The following is a 14,442-nucleotide window of genomic DNA, read 5'->3' as shown; positions in this document are numbered from 1 at the left end:
TCATAGCTCCTGCTAAAAGTAACATTTTTTTCTTGATTAACACAAAATCAATCCTACTGATGTTTAATTTTCACACTAGGTCAATAGATATAAATGAAACAATCTTTTTTTTCAGATAAAGAGGCCCACACATGAAACTCATTATTTTTCTGGATTCTGTTCAGAACCGTCTTTAGTCTTCCCACACTAAGGTTAATGTAAATTTTTCTGAAGCAGAATTTACTGACAAATGTATGTTGTAAAAGCACTATAGCACAGTGAAAAAAAAATTAGTTTTAGTCAGGAGATCTAGCTTCATGTCCATAACTAGGTTATATATAAGCAACTTACTTGGCAGCCTTTTATCTTGAAAAACTACATTGAAGTGTAATTCCATCTTGTAAAGTATAAAGTGGTATGTCAATGTAAGTTAGTGTGCTGTCACTTAAATTTATTTTCAATAGGTTAAAAAAGTTTCTTTCCTGCTTTTTACTAGATACTTATTTTGTAGAAACCTTATTAATGAACAACCAGAGTTGGAACTTTAATAAACTATGGTGATCCTCTCATCTGAAATTCATTATGTTATACCTTATTGACTATAAGAGGTTAATTACAAAAGACTGCAAGAGATAAAGCTATAATACCTCTGCTTATTGAGGAAAACAAAACACAAATAAAACAGCACAGTAGTTCTGAAATTTTTGTACCTTATTTTCTCCCCAATATTCCCTTAATTTGTAGATGAACTTTGGGTACCTTTTTATTTGATAAACTGTTTATAGTATTATCTGTCTGTGACCACAGTGGATGGCATTTTAATTTAGGGCTGTTAACATCAGGTCAGAAACTGCCAGATTATAAGGATTTATGATAATATATTGATTCTCAACCAGGGGAGATGTTGTGGCCCAGGGGCATTTTTGGTTGTCACAACTGAGGAGTGTTCCTAGTATCTAATGGGTAGAGGCCAGGTATACAAAAAAAATCCTATAATGCAAATGACAGCTCCCCACAACAAATAATCATCTGGCCCCAAATCTGAAGAGGGTCATGGTTGAGAAATCCTAGGATAGCATCACCAGAATAACACAGGGGAGTCCACAGTCCATATGGTACCTACAGAAGTGAAATGGATACTTGAGGCAACTAAAGAGTAATTTGGGAAACAGAAAAAAAAGCCATTTTATATCATAGGAAGTTTGGTTTCGGGTTGGTTTGCACAAATTGGATGGCTGCCTGTTTAATTGGAATGTTAAGTATATAATTCACCAAATCATTTTACCAGTGTCCTCATAGCCTCAAGAAGGCATCATCATGGCCCCGTCCTCAGCCAGCAGGTAGCACTCAAAGCTAACAAAGCAAAGTACTGCATTTTAAGACGTCTGAGCAGCAGACACTAAATTCCTTCTCTGTGTATATTATTTTCAATTAATACATTAAAAAATCCACAACCAATAGGCAACTTTAGGTTACTTTTAAACTATTGCTAAAAATCCTCTACAAATGAATGCTTAGGCTAAAGCAAAACGTTTGTGTTTAAGTATTAATCTTAACTATCAAAGGTATAAAAGACAATAAAACTGCAAGTAAATTAAATGTAAGAAGGATATACTTTTCTTAATTATATCTTCAAATAAGTTGGTGGGTTTTGAAATGGGTACTGCTGGAATATTAGGGAGAGGTGAACTTGTAGGCCACTAAGCACATTATTTGCAGTAATATATATTCCGTTATATTTGGATAACCAAATAACAAAGATAACTAAAAGCTGAAAAAAACTGTTACTCAAGCTCATCGGTTGTCAGCTGTTCCATGTGACTTCATTCAACTACTATGTCTACTTGCAAACAAATATCTATGTATAAGGATCAGCACAGAGGTCTATAATTTGTAGTCATCACTTATATTCACCAAAGGAAGGCACTAATAAATAGAAAAGCTGAATTAAAGAACTAGGAAATGAAAATCAGAATAAAACCTTTTAGGTAAAACCAAGAGTAGACTCCTGGGAGAAAAAATATAAACAATAAAAAAAAACAATACAGGCAAAGATGAAAAACAAGCCAGGAGGCAAAAATATACATTAGCCATGAAAAAATTGTATGACTACAGATTATAAGAGAATGCTATGGATAAACTTCATGGTAATAAACTTGGAAATCTTGATGAAAACGCCACCTTAAAGCAATTTCAATTAAAAAAGAAACATAAATTAAAAAAAAAATCTTAAGACAGAACACTGGATTTCTGTCTCAGCTCCACTGGGGCTCAATTCCACTGGAAGTTTTTCAAACTGTAAAGAAACAGATAATTTTTGTGTGTGTAGATATTCGGTGGAGGGTGGGGTGCACCAAGACAGAAACAACAGTAGGTAGAAGAGGGAATAAAGGAGAAATAAAATTCAAATGCTTTTTTACAATTTTTCAAAGAGAAAAAAATAATTCTCAATTTATTTTTCAAAACTGGCACCACGTAAGTAGTAAAACCTGATTAAGATGGTCTACTCCTGCTCCCCCGCAGAGATGCAAAATTCCATCAGTATATAAAAACATAGAGTAAAGGTATAGTTTACATTGGAATTGCAAGGATGGTTCACTCTTAGGAAATGTTACTGTAATTCACCACTGAAAAAGTAGTTGATATAAAATACACCATTCATTCTTTAACTTTTAAATCAAAATTTAAGGTTTTTCTGTCTTGGTGCACCCCACACCCTCCACCCAGTATCTATACACACAAAATTTATTCTAACTTTTAAAATAGAACTAGAAGGATCTTATTTTATACCGATCTAGTTCTAAACTATCATCAGGTTTAAAGAGAAACATTATAGTCATTTCCATTGAAATTAGGAATAAGGGCATCACCTTATAACCACTATGAAGGTTTTCCTTTATATATGACAAAGCATTAACATTAATATAAAGTTTTTATAAGTTATTAAGATAAATATGCAACAGGTGGATGAAGAATTCATAAAAAGGAAATATAAAAAGCTAACAACAAACTTCAATTTCACTGATTTAAAAAAAAAAACACATCAACACAGCAAAATATTTTCCAGCTATTAGATTAGTAACTTTAAGAAGCGTAGTAAACTCTCATTGGAAAGAGTGTGGAAAAGAAGATTACATACACATCGTCAGTGGTAATGGAATATATACTGGTACAAGCTTTATCAAGAGTAAGTTGGAAAGATATATCATAATTTAAAATTATTATAAAATGGGCAAAGCTTTCCACCCAAGTGATTCTACTCCTGGCAATTTATCTCATGGAATTAATTGAATAAGCATGCCAAAATATCTGCAAAAAGACACTCATTATAGGATTTATTTAATATAGAAATCACTCATTATAAGGAAGTTTAGTAAAATAAGTAATGGTACAATCTTATACTCTAATATCATATATTTATCTTTGGAATGCTATCCACTATATTAAGTGAAAGATGCCGGTTGTAAAAAACAGTGTTACACAGCTTGGCACAACTTCTGTAAAATAAAATTTATCTATACACAATACACGCATAAAAACAATCTGGAAGGGAATATATGTATCAAAATTTGAACACTGGTTATAGGTGTTAGCACTAAGATGGACCTTTTCTTACATAACTTTCAAATGAGTTAATATGCTCGTTTATAATCAGAAGAAAAAACAAGCTATATGCACTTCCTCCCCTTGCCTCCAGAATAGGGGAGAAAAAGATTGTAAATAATTTATAGCAACTATATTGATCATTAGATAATTTTAATACAGATAAGACACAAATTACTACAAATTATTATTAATTTTTGTTTTAATTTTTGTAGGTACTAAGTTGCACGTAAATTTGCTCCCTTCTAAAAGTAGAGAGAATAATTATTATACTATCAGTAAACACACTGTATATAATTGTGACTAAAGTGTTCAGGGCTGTATCTTGACTCAACTGCGAAATTACCAAAAGTCACATAAACAGACACCAAAAGAGTACGTAGTAGCGTGCGTACATTTTTGCTTCAAGTCCCCCGTTTATCTAGAGTGAAAAAAAGCGCTCCCACAGGAAAAATGTCCACCGTCTCAGGTCTGCGCGCCCCCACCTCGAGCAGAAACGATGGCGCCGGTGAGACCTATGCCTGCGATCGCCACACGAGGGGGCCGTCCCGCCGCCGGGCTTCGCCCCGGCCTCCCGGCTTCCCGCCGCCGCGCCCTCAGGCCGCCTCGTTTCGTGGCGCCCCGCCCCGCCGCTCGCGGACACGCTCCGAACGCCCCGCCGCCCGGCGCCTCAGCCCGGTCCCGGACAGCGGCAACCCCTCCCGTCATTAGGACGGGGCCCCCCGCAGATGGCGCCAGGGTGCGTTCGCCCGCCGGAGGCCGCCGCCATCTCGCGGAGGCCCGCCGCGCTCCTACAGGTGAGCGCGGGAGAGGAGGCGCGAAGGGAGGGGCGGGAGGGGGACGGCGCGCCCTTCCCCTCAGGCCCCTCAGGCCCGACGGCGCCCGGTCAGCAAACGCCCCTCCACAGCCGAGGCCGAACCGCGGCAGCAGGGGGGCGCGAAGGCTTCAGCCTTGCACATAGTCGCCTGCAGGAAGGGTCCCCAGGGCCGCGCCTCCGCCACACCCTGGCCCTCCAGGCCGGCCGTCGTGCCTTGTGGGCCTGCTCCTGGCCCCTGTGAGGCTCTGGCAGTGGAGCACCGGGCCGGAACCCAGGGCCGAAAGCCAGGTGACCCCACTTATGGCGTCCTCCCGCACCCCCAAAACGGAGCTTCGGCCATCCTGGAGGTCCCCGCCGGGCTTGCACCCCTCAGGCCGCCTTCTCAACTCACCATGATGGCGGCTGCAAGCAGTTCTGGCCGTCGGGCCTGGAGGAGCAGAGACCGCGCTTCTGGCAGCACCCTTGGGGCGGCTGTTGGTTAGGTCTGGTTGTACCCGCCGCCCGGGGAGGAAAGGCAAGCGATCAAGTGAGAGGAGGCCCGACGGTGCCGGTGAGCTGAGGAGCCCCGAGAGCAAGATGGCGAGGCCGAGGGGCGCGGGCACACTGAGGCGGGCGACAGGCTCCCGGAGGTGGCGCCGCGCTGGTGGGGACTCGACACGGCAGCCGCAGCCAATGGGTGGCAGCGCCCCCTCCCCCTGCGGGGCGGGTGTGTGCTGGCGGGAAGTCTACGCCCGGCCTGAGGGCACGCAGGGGGAACTCAGGGGCTGCGCGTGGGCCGGCGGCATGCCCCTGGGGCAACGACGCCCTGAGGCCGACTGACAGGCTCACGGACACACACAGCACCCCGAAAGTGCCTTTGGAAAACACTTGAAATAAGTATGCACCCTTAAACATGCATTAAAATTAAAGAAAACATTTAATGTGCCTAGGTTCTATCTTAAAAATGGCGTGCTGAATGTACAGGGTTACCCGGATCACGGTCATCATCCGTGTCGCCTTCCCCTGAATCGGGCAAATGCCTGTAGCAGTACAGAATAGCAGGTGTGTGCCGAATAGGGCAGGCGGCATAGAGAATACAGAGGCTTGGAGCCTTTCTGTCACGTTTGAGGTAGATGGACTTGGATTGGAAGAAGCAGACAAGGCAGGCCTGCTTGGTGTTCAGGGCATTATTTCAAGAAAGATTCATTCAGTGCCAGGTAGTGCGGATGCAGGAGTGAACAAACAGGCAAATTTCTCCCTCCCGGGAGTTTGAATTGAAAGGTGAGAAAGTTTGGTTTGTAGGCCTTACAGGAGGAAGCTAAGCCTGCCTGGAGAATTCTAGAAAAATCTCAAGGTCAGAGAAACAAGGCCTAGAGCAAGGTGAGCAAGGCCTAGGCAGTGGTGGAGCAAATCAGTCAACTTCGAGAATCACTCCAGTACCCTGTACCCACAGGGATAACTAGCTATGACTTTTATTCTCAAACTTCTCTTTTGTACTGATGAAATCGTACTTTTGTGATCTGGCAAAGTGGTGGACTTCTGTAACTTGGAAACTGTCTCACTACCAACATCTAGCATACAGATAAAACAGTAACTAACCTTATTTTAAGTATTTGACTAAACTTACAGGAAATGAAGAGAAATCCCCAAATCCAGAAAAAGAAAAGTAAATTGAAAACCAGAGCAAAGTCTTGCTGAACGATTCATCTCTGGCTATGGGTATACACGCTGGGGGTGACAGGTCAACTAGTTGGCCTCGGACTTAACTGATTTTAAGACTGAACCCCTCCCCCTCCACAAATTCCAAGAAATGAGGTTCCCGGCAAACCACTGTAGTTGGTTATCCTAGGTGTGGGCAAGATGTCCTTAGTCTCTGTAACTTGAGAACTGGAAGTGTAAGGGCAGGAGGTCAAGGGTTTGGAGCAGCTCAAGGTGGAAGCTGGAACTGAGTACACTATGAAAAGCCATTGTCTTAAAGACATAATCCTCAGGAAAAGGGTGGACTAGGAAACTATAAAACACCCAATAATGGGCAAGCAATGAAGTTGGTCCCATTTCTGGATGAAAAGGAAAAGGAAAATGAACAATGATGACGTTTTGAAACCCTAGACCTTCATTTCACAAGAGTTTGGAGTATAAATTTATAGTACTTACAAGTGTTGCTGGAATATCACGATCAAGAAATTGATTCCCTACTTCTTCCCAAAAGATCTCTGAATGCTCGCAGAAACAAATATAAAACCAATCTGGGGGATGCTTCCATAAAAGGCTGGAAGGGACTGTCTTAAGAAAAGGACCCTTTAAAGATTTAAAGATAAGCTCACAGTGAAAAACTATAAAATGCTTGTACTATTTATCATGAGTGAGAGTGGCAGACAACAAAGCTCAAAATGTCAAAACTTACAGAAGAAGCTTCTTTGGGAGATTGTGTGTCTTTTCTTTTTCTCTCAATTTATTTGGAGTAATCCACTTCATGTCTATTTTAACGTGATTATTCTACTTAAAATTGTAAACTTAATCTAAAACTAATATCTGTACTCTCCTCTTGCATAATTTTAAGGCATTAGGATGCTTTAACTGCACACCCTCTCCCAATTCATAAGCTATTATTCACTACTATAATTTTATCCTGTTTTCCTCCTACAAATTATACACGGTGTTTTTTAGACCCACCCATATGTGTAAAAATTGACTTGCTTACCATTTCTTTGCATATCTCAGATGTTCCTTCTAGACTTTTTTCCTTGGCCTGAAGATCTACCTAGTCAAATTTCCCCTTCTCAGTGAAATTCTCTGTCTGTTCCACCTTTATCTTCCTCTCTGCTAGCCATTTCAGTCCCCAAAGGTACAATTTGGGATGGGACACCTGAGAATCTGGAGAGGAAGTATAGGGAGTCTTTGAATTTGCATTGGGTTTGCTCTTCCTCTGGCATTGAATGACCTTGGGCAAGCTGCTTACCTTCCCTGAAGCAATGTTTCCTTGTCCACAGTGATTCCTAATTCCAGTGCCTTGCTGCTATGCAACGTCTTCCCAATAAAGTCTTCTTTTAGCAGGTTTTTCTGTTTTCTGAAACAGATGAGCCGTGATTAAGCCACAGACTCATTTCAGTGTTCTCAATAATCGCTAAAATAATAACTATTATGATATTTACTGTCCTACTTTGTTTTTTAATAGCTCCATGCATGTTAGTCTCACCTTACACACGCTATAAATTCATTAATGACTTAAGGCAGAAGTGAACTGTGTAATTTATTTCCCAAAGTTCTTAAACTGGTATTAAACCTGAAGGTATGGCAAGCTCCATTAATACTTGTTGAATGGTTTTACTCTTAATATTTTTCAGTGTTCCAGAAGTAGATAAAAGGAGAGATATAGTGATATATTATCCATCAGGTAAGAAAATGCAATTCCAGATTGCTGGTTTGATGAACTTAAAATCTTTAAAAGGTTTGCCAGTTGAGAAAGGAATAGAGAGAGATACTCCAATATAAAAAACAATCGTTGTGTTATCTCTGAGAGGTAGTGCTATGGGTCTGTCACCATCACACTAACCTAAATCTTCCAATTTTCCACACAGGACATGACTCACTTTCAGAAACTGAAAAGAAATAATTTCAAAAGTGGCAATGAGGCAAAAATATATTTGGGCATTTAACAAATGTTTCTTCATTTCCTTCATTTGTCTAACTGTATGTTATAAATAAACTTTAATATTAGACTCAACAACTTTGGCCTTAATTGTATAGGTAAAACTTGGGTTTTGATTTCCTTTTAACTTAAGAATAATATTAATCTCACAGGAAACTTTAACACACTTTTAAGCACATGTGATACTAAATTAAGACTTTTCCCTTAAAGAATTTAAAAAATTCCTATTTAATTCAAAACATGACTTAAAAGTGAACAGAAGACTACTTGGCTATGTTTTAAGCATAAAATCATTTGAGTTTTCTTGACATTTCTGTTCATTATTTAAAAGGAACGCTACCGCATCACGGGAAGATGACTGTGTGAGTTGTTCAGTGGAAATCTCCTCCCAAAAACATATATATTTAAGAAAATACAATAATATGACTATTCCTAAAAGAGACACCGGTGGATGCAGTACAACAGCCAGGATACATCTACATCTGCAAGAACTCAACATCACACAAAGGGGGTAAGAAACAAGCGGCGGCCAGGCAGGAACAGAATGCCCCCCACACTAGAACACAGTGGGAAGAAAGGACTTGGAATGGGGAGAGAGTGAAAGCCCAGGACTGCTAGACAACCAGCTCTAGAAATCCTCACCCGGAGCACAGACACAAGGTGCACGGGGTGCTGGATATTAGAGAAATGGAAAAGCAAAACCTGTGGGCAGGTCCCTGTAACTGGCGCCCCTGAGACAAAAGAAAAGCGAGTGCTTTCTGCAAGTCTTAAAGAGACAGGGACCCCATAGCTGGATGAAGTCGTCCCGGCACACATAGCCAGCAGCTGGGAATCCTGGGGAACTTTGCCCTAACCCCATGGGCGGCAGTGCAGCTCTGAAGCCCCTCACAGCACTAAGCAGCCTGCCAGTTGTTCCCCCAACTGGCACAGACCCTGACACACTGGGCCAGTAGTTGGAGAGTAGCAGCGTGCACGGGTGGTGGCAGTGTCAGAGGGGACCGGGGGTGGCCCACGTGTGCTGGAGGCACCAGAGGGGACTGGGAGTGTCTTGTGCAAGCCCACTGTGGTGGCGATTGAGCAGCCTGGGAGATGCCCCCATGCGCTGGTGGCAGCGGTGCCAGAGGAGCCCAGGAGAGGTCCGTGTGAGCCCACAGCAGCAGCGAACAAGCGGCCCATGAGTGTCCCTAGTGTGCCAGCGGTGGCAGTGCCAGAGGGGCACAGAAGAGGTATACAAGCACCTGCAGTGGTTCCAGGTGGAGCAGCCCTGCTCCTAGCAGTCGATCAGAATCCCAGCCTGAGGCACAGCCACCCAGGCCAGACCCAAAGGCCGCTGCTGGCACACAGCTGCCCAGCAGGGGTACCGCTGTAGTGGAGGAGCTCACCTGGTGTGCCTGAAACTCCCAGCAGGGCTCTGCACTGCTCTGACACAGACCCTGCCTACAGAAGCTTAGGGGATTAACCCAGTGGCTGCTCCAGGAGAGCCAGTAACTGACACAGGCAGCGGAAGAGGGCAAGGCATCCAGCAAGCAGGAAAGGGCTTTCTTCTCCCAGCCGACACACCTGCAACCTGCCTACAGCCACTGCTATCACCATGAAAAGGCAGAAAATATAGTCCAATCGAAAATAGATCAGACAACCCTGAGAAAGGATCTGAAGAGACAGACCTAACCAGTCTCCCTGAAAAAGAATTCAAAATAAAAATCATAAACACACTGACGAGCAGCAGAGAAATATACAAGAGCTAAGGTATAACATTCAGAGGGAGATTACAGAACTGAAACAATCTCTGGAAGAATTTATAAGCAGAATGGATAAGATGCAAGAGGCCATTGATGGAGAGGAAACCAGAGAACAGGAATGCATAGAAGCTGATGCAGAGAGAGGTAAAAGGATCTCCAGGAATGAAACAATATTAAGAGAACTGTGTGGCCAATCCAAAAGGAACAATATCCGTATTATAGGGGTACCAGAAGAAGAAGATAGAGAAAAAGGGACAGAACGTGTCTTTGAAGAAATAATTGATGTGACCTTCCCCCAACTGGGGGAGGAAATAGTTGCTCAGACCACAGAGGCACACAGAACTCCTGAGAGAAGGGACGCAAAGAGGACAACACCAAGACACATAATAATTAAAATGGCAAAGATCAAGGACAAGGATAGAGTATTAAAGGCAGCCAGAGAGAAAATAAAGGTCACCTACAAAGGAAAACCCATCAGGCTATCATCAGACTTCTCGACAGAAACCTTACAGGCCAGAAGAGAATGGCATGATATATTTAATGCAATGAAACAGAAGGGCCTTGAACCAAAGATACTGTATCCAGCACGATTACCATTTAAATATCAAGGAGGGATTAAACAATTCCCAGACAAGCAAAAATTGAGGGAATTTGCCTCCCACAAATCACCTCTACAGGGTAGTTTAGAGGGACTGCTCTAGATGGGAGCACTTCTAAAAAGAGCACAGAAAGAAGCACCCAACATATGAAGAATGGAGGAGGAGGAATAAGAAGGGAGAGAAATAAAGAATCATCATGCTGTGTTTATACAAGCTCAATAAGTGAGTTAAGTTAAACTGTGTGGTAGTAAAGAAGCTAACCTTGAACCCTTGGTAATCATGAATTTAAAGCCTGCAATGGCAATAAGTACATATCTTTCAGTAATCTCCCTAAGTGTAAATGGACTGAATGCACCAATCAAAAGACACAGAGTAATAGAATGGATAAAAAAGCAAGACCCATCTATATGCTGCTTACAAGAGACTCACCTCAAACCCAAAGACATGCATAGATTAAAAGTCAAGGGATGGAAAAAGATATTTCATGCAAACAACAGGGAGAAAAAAGCAGGTGTTGCAATACTAGTATCAGACAAAATAGACTTCAAAACAAAGAAAGTAACAAGAGATAAAGAAGGATATTACATAATGATAAAGGGCTCAGTCCAACAAGAGGATATAACCATTATAAACATATATGCACCCAAAACAGGAGCACCAATATATGTGAAACCAATAGTAACAGAATTAAAGGAGGAAATAGAATGCAATGCATTCATTTTGGGAGACTTCAACACACCACACACTTCAAAGGACAGATTCACCAGACAGAAAATAAGTAAGGACACAGAGGCACTGAGCAACATGCTAGAACAGATGGGCCTAATAGACATCTATAGAACTCTACATCCAAAAGCAACAGGATACACATTCTTCTCAAGTGCACATGGAGCATTCTAAGATTAGACCACATACTAGGCCACAAAAAGAGCCTCAGTAAATTCCAAAGGATTAAAATCTTAACAGCAAACTTTTCAGACCACAAAGGTGTAAAACTAGAAATAAATTGTACAAAGAAAGCAAAAAGGCTCAGAAACACATAGAGGTTTAACAACATGCTCCTAAATAATCAATGGATCAATGACAAAATTAAAATGGAGATCCAGCAATATATGGAAACAAATGACAATAACAACACAAAGCAAGAACTTCTGTGGGAAGCAGCGAAGGCAGTGTACAGAGGAAAGTATATGGCAATCCATGCATTTTTAAAGAAGGAAGAACTATCCCAAATGAATAGTCTAATGTCACAATTATCGAAATTTGAAAAAGAAGAACAAATGAGACCTAAGTTCAGCAGAAGGAGGGACATAATAACAATGAGAGAAGAAATCAATAAAATTGAGAAGAAGAAAACAATAGAAAAATATCAATGAAACCGAGAGGTGGTTCTTTGAGAAAATTAATAAAATAGATAAGCCTCTAGCCAGACTTATTAAGAGAAAAAGAGAGTCAAAACACATCAACAGAATCAGAAACAAGAAAGGAAAAAACACGATGGACCCCACAGAAATACAAAGAATTATTAGAGAATACTATGAAAACCTCTATGCTAACAAGCTGGAAAAACTAGGAGAAATGGACAACTTCCTAGAAAAATACAACCTTCCAAGACTGACCCAGAAAGAAACAGAAAATCTAAACAGATTAATTACCCTCAACAAAATTGAAGCAGTAATCAAAAACATACCCAAGAACAAACTCCCGGGCCAGATGGATTTACCTTGGAATTTTATCAAACATACAGAGAAGACATAATACCCATGCTCCATAAAGTTTTCCAGAAAATAGAAGAGGTGGAAATACTCCCAAACTCATTCTATGAAGCCAACATCACCCTAATACCAAAACCAGGCAAAGACCCCACCAAAAAAGAAAACTACAAACCAATATCACGGATGAACATAGATGCAAAAATACTCAACAAAATATTAGCAAACCGAATTCAAAAAGACATCAAAACTTCATACACCATGACCAAGTGAGATTCATTCAAGGGATGCAAGGATGGTACAACATTCGAAAATCCATCAACATCATCCACCACATCAACAAAAAGGACAAAAAGCACATGATCATCTCCATAGATGCAGAAAAAGCATTCAACAAAATTCAACATCTATTCATGATAAAAACTCTCAACAAAATGGATATCGAGGGCAAGTACCTCAACATAATAAAGGCCATATATGATAAACCCACAGCTAACATCATGCTGCACATCGAGAGGCTGAAAGCTTATTCTCTGAGATCGGAAACAAGACAGGGATGCCCACTCTCCCCACTGTTATTCAACATAGTACTAGAGGTCCTAGCTACGGCAATTAGACAAAACAAAGAAATACAAGGAATCCAGATTGGTAAAAAAGAAGTCAAACTGTCACTATTTGCAGATGACATGATATTATACATTAAAAACTCTAAAGACTCCACTGCAAAACTACTTGAACTAATATCGGAATTCAGCAAATTTGCATGATACAAAACTAATACACAGAAATCTGTGGCTTTCCTATAGACTAACAATGAACTAATAGAAAGAGAAATCAGGAAAACAATTCCATTCACAATAGCATCAGAAACAATAAAATACCTAGGCATAAACCTCACCAAGGAAGTGAAAGAGCTATACTCTGAAAACTAGAAGACACTCTTAAGAGAATTAAAGAGGACACTAATGAATGGAAACTCATTCCGTCCACCTGGCTAGGAAGAATTAATATCTATCCTGCCCAAACCAATATACAGATTTGATGCCATCCCTATAAAATTACCAACAGCAGTCTCCAGTGAACTGAAACAAATCATTCTAAAATTCATATGGAACCACCAAAGTCCCCGAATAGCCAGAGCAATCCTGAGGAAGAAGAATAAAGTGGGGGGAATCTCACTACTCAACTTCAAGCTCTACTACAAAGCTACAGTAATCAAGGCAATTTGGTACTGGCACAATAACAGAGCCATAGACCAGTGGAACAGATTATAGAGACTCCAGACATTAACCCATTACATATATGGTCAATTAATATATGATAAATGTGCCATGGACATACAATGGGGAAATGAGTCTCTTCAACAGATGGTGCTGGCAAAACTGGACAGCTACATGTAAAAGAATGAAACTGGATCACTGTCTAACCCCATACACAAAAGTAAATTCAAAATGGATCAAAGACTTGCATGTAAGTCACAAAACCATAAAACTCTTAGAAAAAACATAGGCAAAAATCTCTTGGACATAAAAATGATTGACTTCTTCATGAACAAATCTCCCTGGGCAAAAGAAAATAAAAAATGAACAAGTGGGATTATATCAAGCCAAAAAGCTTCTGTACGGCAAAGGACACCATCAATAGAACAAAAAGGTACCCTACAGTATGAGAATATATTCATAAATGACAGATCCGATAAAGGGTTGACATCCAAAATATATAAAGAGCTCACACACCTCAACAAACAAAAAACATATAGTCCAATTAAAAAATGCACAGAGGAGCTGAGTAGACAGTTCTCTAAGGAAGAAATTCAGATGGCCAACAGACACATGAAAAGATGCTCCACATCGCTTGTCATCAGAGAAATGCAAATTAAAACCAAAATGAGATATCATCTCACACCAGTAAGGATGGCTACAATCAAAAAGACAAACAACAAATGTTGTCAAGGTTGTGGAGAAAGGGGAACACTCCTACACTGTTGGTGGGAATGTAAATTAGTTCAACCATTGTGGAAAGCAGTATGGAGGTTCTTCAAAATGCTTAAAATGGAAATACCATTTGACCCGAGAATTCCAATTCTAGGAATTTACCCTAAGAATGAAGCAACCCAGTTTGAAAAAGACATATGCACCCCTATGTTTCTTGCAGCACTATTTACAATAGTCCATCAGTAATGTCCTAAATGTCCATCAGTAAATGGATGGATAAAGAAGATGTGGTATGTATACACAAGGGAATATTATTCAGCCTTAAGAAGAAAAGAAATCCTACCCTTTGCAACAACATGGATGGAACTAGAGGGTATTATGCTCAGTGAAATAAGACAGGCAGAGAAAGACAAGTACCAAATGATTTCAGT

This window comes from Manis pentadactyla, chromosome Y (genome assembly GCF_030020395.1).
Source record: "Manis pentadactyla isolate mManPen7 chromosome Y, mManPen7.hap1, whole genome shotgun sequence".
Taxonomy (NCBI): Eukaryota; Metazoa; Chordata; class Mammalia; order Pholidota; family Manidae; genus Manis; species Manis pentadactyla.
Note: the sequence above shows the minus strand (reverse complement) of the source record.